The 12,189-nt window shown below is 39.2% G+C and overlaps 1 protein-coding gene across 2 annotated transcripts in view; it reads right to left on the reverse strand.

Moving 5' to 3' along the window:
- POLK (DNA polymerase kappa) overlaps nt 1-2,987 on the reverse strand; it is a 71,438-nt gene extending 68,451 nt beyond the window's left edge. For both annotated transcript variants that reach the window (XM_023729509.1, XM_004374488.3), the window contains exon 1: nt 2,927-2,987. The gene's annotated coding sequence lies outside the window, so the exon portion shown is untranslated. The remainder of the gene's footprint in view (nt 1-2,926) is intronic.
- Between the last annotated feature and the right edge of the window lie 9,202 nt (nt 2,988-12,189).

Below are 12,189 nucleotides of genomic sequence, written 5' to 3' on the forward strand. Positions count from 1 at the left end.
TACAACAGACCCGACTGAAATAAAAAGGACCATAACAGAGTATTATGAAAAACTATACTCCAACAAATTTGAAAACCTAGAGGAAATGGACAAATTTCTAGAAACACACTACCTATCCAAACTAACACAAGATGATGCTGAAAATCTTGAACAGATCCATAACAAGAGAAGAGATTGAAAAGGGAATAAAAAAGACTCCCAACCAAAAAAAAAAAAGCCCTGGCCCAGATAGCTTCACTGGAGAATTCTACCAAACATTCAGAGAAGATCTTATACCAGTACTACTCAAACTATTTCAGAATATAGAAAAGTGAGCAACATTTCCGAATTCATTCTAGGAAGTCAGCATAACCCTGATACCATAACCAGGCACAGACACCACAAAAAAAGAATATTACTGACCAGTATCCTCATGAGAATATGTCATGGATTTAATTATGTCCCCTAAAATATGTGTGCATCAATTTGGCTGGGCCATGATTCCTTGTATTTTGTGATTTTCCCATATATTGTAAATCCTGCCTCTATGATGTTAATGAGAGAGGATGGGCAGCAGTTATGTTAGTAAAGCAAGACTCAATCTTTAAGACTGGATTGTGTCTGGAGGCAATCTCTTAAGATATAAAAGAGAGATGCGAGCGGAGAGGCATGGGGACCTCATACTGCCAGGAGCAGATAGTGTCCTTTAGACCCGGGGTCCCTGCGCAGAGAAGCTACTAGTCTGGAGGAAGACTGATGAAAAGGCTGACAGAGAGAGAAAGCCTTTCCCTGGAGCTGACGCCTTGAATTTTGACTTTTAGCCTACTTTACTGTGAGGAACTAAACTTCTCTTTGTTAAAGCCATGCACTTGTGGTATTTCTGTTATAGCAGCACTAGATGGCTAATACAGTATAGATGCAAAAATTCTGAACAAAATTCCAGCCAACAGAATCCAGCATCATATCAAAAAAATAATAATACACCACGAACAAGTAGGATTCATACCAGGTATGCAAGGATGGTTCAACATCATTATAAAATCAAACAACGTAATCTACCACATAAATAAAAGGAATGAAAAGAATCACATGATAATCTCAATCAATGCAAAAAAGGTGTTTGACAAAGTCCAACACCCATTCCTGATACAAACTCTCAATAAAATAGGTATAGAAGGGAAATTCTTCAACATAATAAAGGGCATCTATGGAAAACCGACGGCCAATATCATTCTTAATGCCGACAGGCTGAAAACATTCCCCTTGAGAACAGGAACAAGAGAAGGATGTCGTTTACCACCACTCCTATTTTACATTGTGCTGGAAGTCTTAGCTAGAGCAATAAGGCAAGAAAAAGAAATAAAGGGCATCCAAATTGGTAAGGAAGAAGTAAAACTGTCCGTATTTGAGGATGATATGATACTACACAGAGAAAACCCTAAAGATTCCATGAGAAAACTACCTAAACTAATAGAAAGATTCAGCAGAGTAGCAGGATACAAGATAAACACACCAAAATCAGTTGGATTCCTATATGCCAATAAAGAGAACAATGAAAATGAATTCAGGAACACAATACAATTTATAACCACCCCTAAAAAAAAAAAAAACACTTAGGAATAAATCTAACCAGGGATATAAAAGACCTGTACAAATACAATTACAAAATACTACTGCAAGAAACCAAAAGAGATTTATATAAGTAGAAAAACATACCATGCTTATGGATAGGTAGACTCAACATTGTGAAAATGACAATTCTGCCCAAAGCAAATTACAAATATAATGCAATCCCGATCTAAATACTAACAACATTCTTTAATGAGATGGAAAAACTAATCATTAACTTTATACAGAAAGGGAAGAAGCCCAGATAAGTAAGGCAGTACTGAAGAAGAATAAAGCAGGAGGACTTGCACTATCTGACCTCAGAATCTACTATACAGTTACAGTAGTCAAAACAGCCTGGTACTGGTACAACGACAGATACACTGACCAATGAAACAGAATTGAGAACCCAGATGTAAATCCATCCACCTACAGTCACCTGATCTTCAACAAGGGCCCTAAGTCCATCAAAAGGGGAAAAGACATTTTTTTAACAAATGGTGCTGGCAAAACTGGATGTCCATCTCCAAAAAAATGAAACAGGACCCATACCTCACACCATACACAAAAACTAATCCAAAATGGATCAAAGACCTAAATAGAAAGCCAAAAACTATAAAATTCATGGAAGAGAAAATAGGGTCAATGCTAGAGGCCCTAATACATGGCGTTAACAGGATTCATACCATAACTAACAACACACAACCCCCCAAAGATAATCTAGATAACTGGAACCTTCTAAAAATTAAACACTTATGCTCATCAAAAGACTTCTCCAAAAGAGTAAATGGATAACCTACTGATTGGGAAAACTTTTTGGTTATAACAGATCTGACAAACGTCTAATCTCTAAAATCTACAGGAAAATCCAACACCTCTACAACAAAAAGACAAATAATCCAATCAAAAAAGGAGGCAAAGGAAATAAGTAGACACTTTGCCAAAGAAGAACTCAAGTGGCTAACAGAAACATGAGGAAATGCTCGGGATCACTAGCCATTAGAGAAATACAAATCGTAACCACAATGAAATAGCACCTCACCCAGGCATTACAGGCATGAATAAAAAAAAACTGGAAATAAATGTTGGAGAGACTGCAGGGAGATCAGAACTCTTATGCACTGCTAGTGCAAATGCAAAATGATACAACCAGTTTGGTAAATGATATGGTGCTTCCTTAGAAAGCTAGAAATAGAAATACCATATGATTCAGCAATCCCTCTCCTAGGAGTATATCCTAGAGAAATAAGAGCTGTCTTAGGCTGAGTTCTCTAGAGAAGCAAAACCAGTAAAGCGTATAAATATATATAGAGAGATTTATATCAAGGAAACAGCTCACCCAATTGTAGAGGCTAAAATGTCCCAAGTCCACAGATCAGGGTAGAGGCCTCTCTCAGTTCACGTAGCCACAGAAGCTGGTGAAATCAAGGTTGGCAGGTCGGAGAGGGGCTCCCACTCACAGGCTGTGAAGGTCAATGAATTCCAAGATCAGCAGACAAGACTGCAAGGTCTCTCCTGATTCACGTAGCTGCAGGGGCTGGCGAACCCAAGGTCAGCAGGTCGGGGAACCAGACTCTTGCTCGCAGGCTGAGAAGTTCGACGAATTCCAAGATCAACAGGCAAGCTGCTAGTTAAGTCCCACGAACTGGCGGTGAGACAACAAGAGGCAGCTGCTGAGTCTGGAACAAGCCAAAAACCATGGCAAGGCGAGCAGGCAGAAAGTAACTGGCGGAAGGCAGAGAGATGAAAACTGAGGGGGCAGTAAGCTGCCACAGGCCCCACCTCCACCAGTACCACTCAGCAGATTCCATCATGGGGGTGATTACAACATTATACAACTGCTAAAACACTGAGAATAATGGCCTAGCCAAGTTGACATACAATCTTAACCATCACAAGAGCCATCACACAAATAGACATGCACGCCCATGTTCATGGCAGCTCTGTTCACAACAGCCAAAACATGGAAACAACCTAGATGTCCATCAACAGATGAATGGATAAACTAACTACAGTACATACATACAATGGAGTATTATGCAACAACAAAGAACAATGATGAATCTGTGAAGCATCTCATAATATGGATGAATCTGGAGAGCATTATGCTAAGTGAAAGAAGTCAATCATAAAAGGACAAATATTGTATGAGATCAGTAGTGTAAAAATTCATGAAAAGCTTTACACACAAAAAGAAATAATCTTTGTTGGTTATGAGGGAGGGGAGGTGTGGGGATGGAAAAACACTAAATAGACAATAGATAAGTGGTAACTTTGGTGAAGGGTAAGATAGTACACAATACTGGGGAAGCCAGCACAATTTATGCAAGGCAAGGTCATGGAAGCTCATAGACACATCCAATCTCCCTGAGCGACTGAACTGCTGGGCTGAGGCCTGTGTGGACCATGGTCTCGGGGAACATCTAGTTCAACTGGCATAACATAGTTTATAAAGAAAATGTTCTACATTTTACTTTGCTGAGTACTATCTGGGGTCTTAAAAGCCTGCACGTGGCCATCTAAGATACTCTACTGGTCTCACCCCTTCGGGAGAAAGGGAGAATGAAGAAAACTAAACATACAAGGGAAAGATGATTAGTCCAAAGGACTAATGGACCACAACTACCATGGCCTCCACCAGACTTGAGTCCAGCACAACTAGATGGTCCCCGGCTATCACCACTGACTACTCTGACAGGGATCACAACAGAGCGTCCCGGACAGAGCTGGAGAAAAATGTAGTACAAAATTCTAACTCACAAAAGAAGACCAGATTCACTGGCCTGACAGAGACTGGAGAAAACCCCAGACTATGGCCCCTGGACACCCTTTTAGCTCAGTGATGAAGTCACTCCTGAGGTTCACCCTTTAGCCAAAGATTAGACGGGCCCAGAAAACTAAAGGGGCACACTAGCCCAGGGGCAAGGACTGGAAGGCAGGAGGGGACAGGAAAGCTGCTAATAGGGAACCCAAGGTCGAGAAAGGAAAGTGTTGTTATGTCGTGGGGTTGTTAACCAATGTCATAAAAACAATATGTGTACTAACTGTTTAATAAGAAACTAGTTTGTTTTGTAAAACTTCATCTAAAGTACAATTAAAAAAAACCCAAAAAACAAAGTCAAATGGTCTGGGAGTGGGAGTCAGACATTACTAGTTTTTACAGATGCCCGGGTAGTTTTAATATGGCCCTAAGTATAGGAACCACTGATGGAGACGTTTCTGGATGTCCAAAGGAATACAAGCAGATTTTCTTTTGTCATCATTTTTTTTTCTTTTTTTGTTTCATGTTTTAGTAATCCAATTACTTTTTCATTTTCTAGCGAAACAGTTGAATGCAATTAAGTCATAATTTCTCCATGCCAACACTATTCAAGAGTGAAAAGACCAAATGTAGGCATCCTACATTCTAAGCTGTTTTGCCCCTGAAATGATGAAATGTACGGAAGATTTATTGAATGTCTACTACTTCACATTTATATATTAATTAGTTATTTCCCAAACTCTAAGAATTGGTTTTGGTATATAACTGGGTCAGAAAAACTAGGCTATCAGCAATACTGGCAACAGGCAAAATTGTGACAGGGGTAAAATTAGTTTTTTCGCTACCTTCCTGACTATTGATGCCCGATTATCATGCAACTATGTCCAGTTTCATGGGTGTATGTTTCATATTATCTATATGCCAATGATGTCCAAGTTTACAGCTCCAGCCCAAATATCTATCATCTCAGATTTAACATGTCCAAAGCTGATCTTATCTGCACGCATCCCCCAAACCAGTTTGAACTGTAGCCTTCATCATCTCATTTGAGGGCAAATCTAACCTCTTCCAAATGGTCATGTAAATAACCTTGGAGTCATTATTGACTCCTCTCTTTCTCACACACCCCACATCCAAACTCAGGAAATCCTGTGGGCTCTGCTTTCAACATACACTAAATTTAACCACTTCTCACTATCTTCTGCTTTCAATCTAGTCTCAACCACCATTATCTCTTGCCTGGGTTACTGTGAGAACCTTTTAAATGGTCTCTGCTTCTGTCCTTGCCCACCTACAGTCAATTCTCAACACAGTAGCCTAATGATTCTTTTCAATCACAAGTCAGATCATGTCACTCCTTTGCTGAAAACTGTACAATGGCACCCCATCTCACTCCAGAATAAAACCCAAACCAAAAAACCAACCCACTGCCGTCAAATCAATTCAATTTTGGACTTACAGCGACCCTCCAGGACAGAGCAGAACCACCCCATACGGTTACCAAGGCTGTAAATCTTTACGGAAGCAGACTGCCACATCTTTCTCCCCTGGAGCAGCTGGGGGATTCAAACTGCCGACCTTTTGGTTAGGAGCCAAGTGCTTTGACCACTGAACAGCCAGGGCTTGAATAAAAACCCAAAGTCCTTAAAATGACCTTTAAGGCCCACACAGACTCTAGATCCCTGTTACCCGTCTACCCTCATATCTAATACTCTCCGTTACTCTCTACTTTCCAGCCACACTAGTCTCTTTGCTATTCTTCCAATTTGCTAAGCACACTCTTACCTTGAGGCTTTTGCACTGCCTATTCTCTCCCTCCTCCTGGAGCTCTGGTGGCACAGTGGTTAAGAGCTTGGCTGCTAACCAAAAGGTCGGCAGCTCAAATCCACCAGCTGCTCCTTGGAAACCCTACGGGGCAGTTCTACTCTGTTCTATAGGGTCACTGTGAGTTGAAATCAACTCGACGGCAATGGGTTTTTGGTATTCCTTCCTCCAGAAGTGTTCTTCTGCCAGAAGTCTATTGACTGAATTCCCTTATCTCCTTCCATTCTTTGCTTAAATGTCACTTTCTCAGTGAAGGCCTAGTCCAACCTCCCTATTTAAAACTGCAGCCTGCTTATTCCTCTAACACCTCTTCCAATACCCTTTTCTTTTTTCATAGCCCTTATTTTCTAACATAATGTATGTTACTTGCTTATTATGTCTATTGTTTGCCTCTTCCTGTCAAACCGTAAGCTCCATGAGAGCCGGCAACTTTTTTTTTTTTTTTTGCTTTTTCTCATTGATGTATCCCAAATGTCTGAAACAGTTCTTGGCACAGAACCAAAACCAAACCTGTTGCCGTCAAGTAGATTTCAACTCACAGTGACCCTATAGGACAGAACAGAACTGCCCCATAGGGTTTCCAAGGAGCAGCTGGTGGATTCAAACTGCTGAACTTTTGGTCAGCAGTTGAGCTCTTAATCACGGCGCCACCAGGGCCCTGCTTCGCACAGAGTGGGTGCTAAATAAATATCTGCTGAAAGATTGAACAAATTCAGCTTATATTATTTTTCTTATTTTATTATTCACATAGCAAGGTAACATGCTCAGATTAAAAGATTAGGAGAAAAACTGCTTTTCTGAAGTTAGTAATTTTAAAATGCTTGTAGTTTTTCCTTGTTTCAACATTAAATATGTAAGGACAAGTATATGAGATGAACAGACACCAATTTTATAAATCTTATTTTTCGTAAGATTTTTGATGGGTAAATTGATGAAAGCTGTAGGGATTTATAGTAAGTGTATTCTGAATTTACATATCAGAATGCTCTTTAAGCTCCATCAATATTCAAAAGAGTCTAGCTTATATTAATTCTTTGGGAGATTATATTGTTTGGTTAAATTTAATTTCTTTGATTAATACTTCCAATTATATCTAAGAAAAATTATTCAACAAAAGTAATAAACAACGTAGTAAGTTTTAGTATACTTGGATCCCTATGAGTTCCTTTTGGTCCTTATGTCACTGTGGTGAGCCTGCTTTGGTTTTATGGATTAGTATTTGTTACCTTTTCAAGTTTTCTCAAAATGTCTCTTTAGTCCTGGTTAATCCCTGCTCTTTCTGTTAGTTCTTCATTGATTTTCTTTATCTAGAAATCCATAAATTGAAAGGAAGTTTCTTCCAGAAATAATCACATAATATCACAAAGTATGACTTTCCATATTTTCCTGGTGAGATTTCATATCTACTTCAAATGGCTTTGTGAGGGCAGAAAATAATGTTAAGTATCTGGCACATGATAAGCTTTCAATCAATAGCTATTATTAACATTAAGCCAAATTTCCAGAGCTGTGAAAATCACTGGTCTTATTTTTCTTACTTCTATACCTTTAAGATAAAAGACTATTAAGGGAAAACAAACAAACAGGGTACACAGAGTATCCTTGAGAAAAAACCAAAGTTCATGGGTCATATAGATAAATTTTATTTCTGAAATCCTATGAATGGATATAATTGTGACTTTACAAACAAAAGTTTTTATGGAAAGAAAAATGGTCAAACTTTTTTATAGCTTGATATTACAGAATAGAGTCTGTTTCATTTCAACTCAGAAGCACACACAGTAATGCTCAACTCAAAGGAAAAAACTCATGATTCTTGTGGGCTTAGCATACTTGTTTGAAAGCACATTTTCTATGAAAATATTCAAATTCTTCCCAATCTGATACAACCACTAACTATTTAGGTTACCACTTAAAAATATAAGGTCAACCTGTTTTTGGTGGTAGTAAGGAAGGAAAATTAGACTTTTTCACAAGGAATTTTAAGGAAGAAGTTTTAGTGTGATAGGGTTCCTCCCATCTATAAAAGGCACACAAAGCAAAGTAAACAATATCACCGTGCGTAGCATATTGACCAAAGTCACGTGGAATTAATCTACCAGAAAGCATGCAAAACATACTAAGTAACAAGAGACTGAGAGAGAGAGAATGGATAGGAAAAATTAAACTCTAAGTTCGCAGATGGAGTTTGCTTATTTCTAATATACTGCAAATAACCAAACCAAATAATCTCCCCCAAACCATTAGTATTTTAAGAACAAATATTTTAACTCCCCCAGTGTTCCAATATTTAATACTTTTGTTTGAATAGATTAAGCACCCAGCACAAAACTTCAGACTGTGCTTAAATGTTCTTTATAATCTAAATCTAAACACAATTATGAATATTACTCTATAATTAAAGTAAAAATTTTCAAATTAATGGATTCTACATACCTGAGTTTAATATTTCCTATTTCATTTTAATTTATTGTAAAAGTATATTTTAAAATTTCAAGGAAACAAATCAGTCTTAAAGACTTTAATAAATTGTTTTTATTTTTCCATATTCCTTTACAGTTATTTTATATATACATACATGAAAACACACAGAAATGACATGCCCCCAATTATGACGGGAATGAAAGCACAGGTGCAACTTTGTATTTTTAGCTATAGCTTTTAATATCTTTGCAACATAAAATGTAAATAGATTGGCATATCTGAACAATTTTCTTACTCATTTATATGTATCACTGAGATAAGTAATAGAAATAATGAAACTCCATAGATTCTAAATCAAAGATAACTCAAGTTTTCAGTGAGGGAAAGAAGGCCTACTCTTTAAGAAAGAACAATGCATATATTAACTGATTCCAATGAAAAATAGGAGAGCCTTAGTTATCTAGTGCTGCTATAACAGAAATACCACAAGTGGACAGCTTTAACAAAAATTTATTCTCTCACAGTTTTGGAGGCTAGAAGTCCAAATTCAGGGTGCCAGTTCCAGGGGAAGGCTTTCTTTCTCTGTCAGCTCTGGGGGAAGGTCGCTGACATCAATCTTCCCCGGTCAAGGAGCTTCTCAGTGCAGGGACCCAGGATCCAAAGGACATGCTATTCTCCTGGCTCTTGTTTCTTGGTGGTATGAGGTCCCCGCGTCTCTCTGCTTGTTTCTCTCTTTTATATCTCAAAAGAGATTGACTTATGGCACAACCTAATCTTGTAGACAGAGTCCTGCCTCATTAACATAACTGCCTTGAATCCTGCCTCATTAACATCATAGAGGTAGGTTTAACAACACACAGGAAAATCACATCAGATGATAAAATGGTAGACAATCACACAATACTGGGAATCATGGCCTAGCCAAGCTGACACACATTTTTGGGGGACACAATTCAATATATGACATTCCACCCTTTGGCCCCCCAAAATTCATGTCCTTGCCACATGCAAAACACATTCACCCCATCATATCACAGCAAAACTCTTAAATCAACTCCAAGTGCAAAATCCAAAAATTCTTCTTCATTGGTGAAATTGAGAATACAAGTAATCTGCTTCCAAAGTACAATGGTGGAACAGGCACAAGCTATGCATTTCCATTTACAAATGGAAGAAACTGGAGGGAAAGAAGGGATAACAGGCACCAGGCAAGTTAGCAGAACACATTACATTAGCTCTCAAGGCTTGAGAATAACTCTCTGTTCTGAGATGATTTAGGCAATGGCCCTGCCCTCCAGACTCTTGGTGTTGGCCACACTTTCTGGATTCTGGGTGGAGGCCCCTTGGCCCTGGGCTTCAGCTCCGCCTTCCAGGCCCACTGGAAAGGTAAATATGCTCCCTCGCATTTGGACGGCCCGCTTTCTCCTAGTCCATCTAAGTGGTGACTCTACCCTTTAAGACCCCAGAGGTCGTGGCCCTACCCTTTGACACTGAGGTGGTTCTGCTTCCTGTGTTCCTTTTCTCCTCAGGTTCTCTTCAGGGCCTGCATCTGCCCTGCTGGGGCAAGTGTTCCAAAGATCTTTAGCTTCACAAATAAGTGTCTGGAGGCACCCCACTCTGCCAGTAAACTTCTGCCGGAGGTATTCAGCTCTCTTGCTCCATGGGTCCACTCCAGCGCTGTCTTGTGCTGGTCTCCTGGTTTTGTTCCTGCCGTTTCTCTGCTGCTGCCATTTCTCTGCTGCTCCTTTTCACTGTCTGTGCCATCTCCAATGTTATAGCTCTCCTCACTTCCTTCTGAGTCATCATCAGACTTGTCTTAGGTGTCCGTAATTCCCAGTATTGTGCAGTAGTCCTCCACTCTGTGATTTGATGTAATTATACTATGTGTCATAAATGCAAACCTCTATGAAGTTAATGAGGCAGGATTAGAGGCAGTTATATTAATGAGGCAGGACACGATCTATAGGATTAGGCTGTATTTTGAGTCGATCTCTTTGAGATATAAAAGAGAGAAGCAAGCAGAGAGGAGAGGGACGTCCTACCACCAAGAAAGAAGAGCTGGAAGTGGAGCACATCCTTTGGACTTGGGGTCCCTGACCTGAGAAACTTCCTACACACAGGGGAAGATTGATGCCAAGACCTTCCCTCAGAGTCAATAGAGAAAGAAAGCCTTCCCTTGGAGCTGGCACCCTTAATTTGGACTTCTAGCCTCCTAAACTTCTACAGAATAAATGTTTGTTAAAGCCATTCACTTATGCTACTTCTGTTATAGCAGCACTAAGACTCTGGGAAAGTTTGTTCTACCATTCAAAAAACTTGATAAGTTCACTGAAGTTCATTTATAGACTAGTATACTTTGGTTGCTTACATTGGATGTGAACATATCTGTTAAGATCTAACTGAAAATTGTTTGGAAGCTATGCATGCCAGATGTTGATTATAGATAGGTGAGATATAATTTTTTTTTTCCTCCAACACAAAAGACAAAGTACAGAGGGGAGCAAGCCCTTCAATATGCCTATATTCATTTTATACATTTTTGTACACCCTTTTTGCAAATACACTTGCAAAGATATTTTACAGTAATGCTGTATAATGTCACAAAAGATGCATACACTAAAGTTTCTTGCAGCTTTTATATTTTTGAAACGAATGTTTCTCTTGTCAGAACTGGACACAGATACATATAGCACATTTCACATCAATGAATATCCACTTTGATATATGTTATGGATTGAATTGTGTCCCCAAAAATGTGTATCAACTTGGCTAGGCCATGATTCTCAGTATTGTGTGACTGTCCACCATTTTGTCATCTGATGTGATTTTCCTATGTGTTGTAAATCCTACCTCTATGATGTTAATGAGGCAGGATTCAAGGTAGTTATGTTAATGAGGCAGGACTCAATGTACAAGATTAGATTATATCTTCAGTCAATCTCTTTTTAGCTATAAAGAGAGAAGCCAGCAGAGAGACAAGGGGATTTCATACCACCAAGAAAGCAGCACCGGAGCAGAGTGCATCCTTTGGACCCGGGGTCCCTGCACCTGAGAAGCTCCTAGACCAGGGGAAGATTGATGACAAGGACCTTCCCCCAGAGCTGACAGAGAGAGAAAGATTTCCCCTGGAGCTGGCATCTGAATTTTGTATTTCTAACCTACTAGACTGTGAGAGAATAAATTTTTCTTTGTTAAAGCCATCCATTTGTGGTATTTCTGTTAGAGCAGCACTAGATAATTATGACAATACATTTATGCAAACATCAGTTTTTAAATGCACATACAGCATAAGAATTGTGATATCAACACAAACAAACAAACCCTTTGCTGTCAAGTCAATTCCAACTCAGAGTGACCCTATAGGACAGAGTAGAACTGCCCTGTAAGGGTTCTAAGGCTGTAAATCTTTACAGGAGCAGACTGCCGTATCTTTCTCCCACAGAGCATCTGGTGGGTTAGAACCGCTGACCTTTCAGTTAGCAGCTGAGCACTTAACCACTGTGCTACCAGGGCTCTTTCAACTGTGATATAGCAATAAAAAGACTGGTTACACTAAATAATGTCATTTATCAAGCCACCATTTATTAAATACA

The sequence above is a fragment of the Trichechus manatus genome, unplaced genomic scaffold (genome assembly GCF_000243295.1).
Source record: "Trichechus manatus latirostris isolate Lorelei unplaced genomic scaffold, TriManLat1.0 scaffold00029, whole genome shotgun sequence".
NCBI lineage: Eukaryota > Metazoa > Chordata > Mammalia > Sirenia > Trichechidae > Trichechus > Trichechus manatus.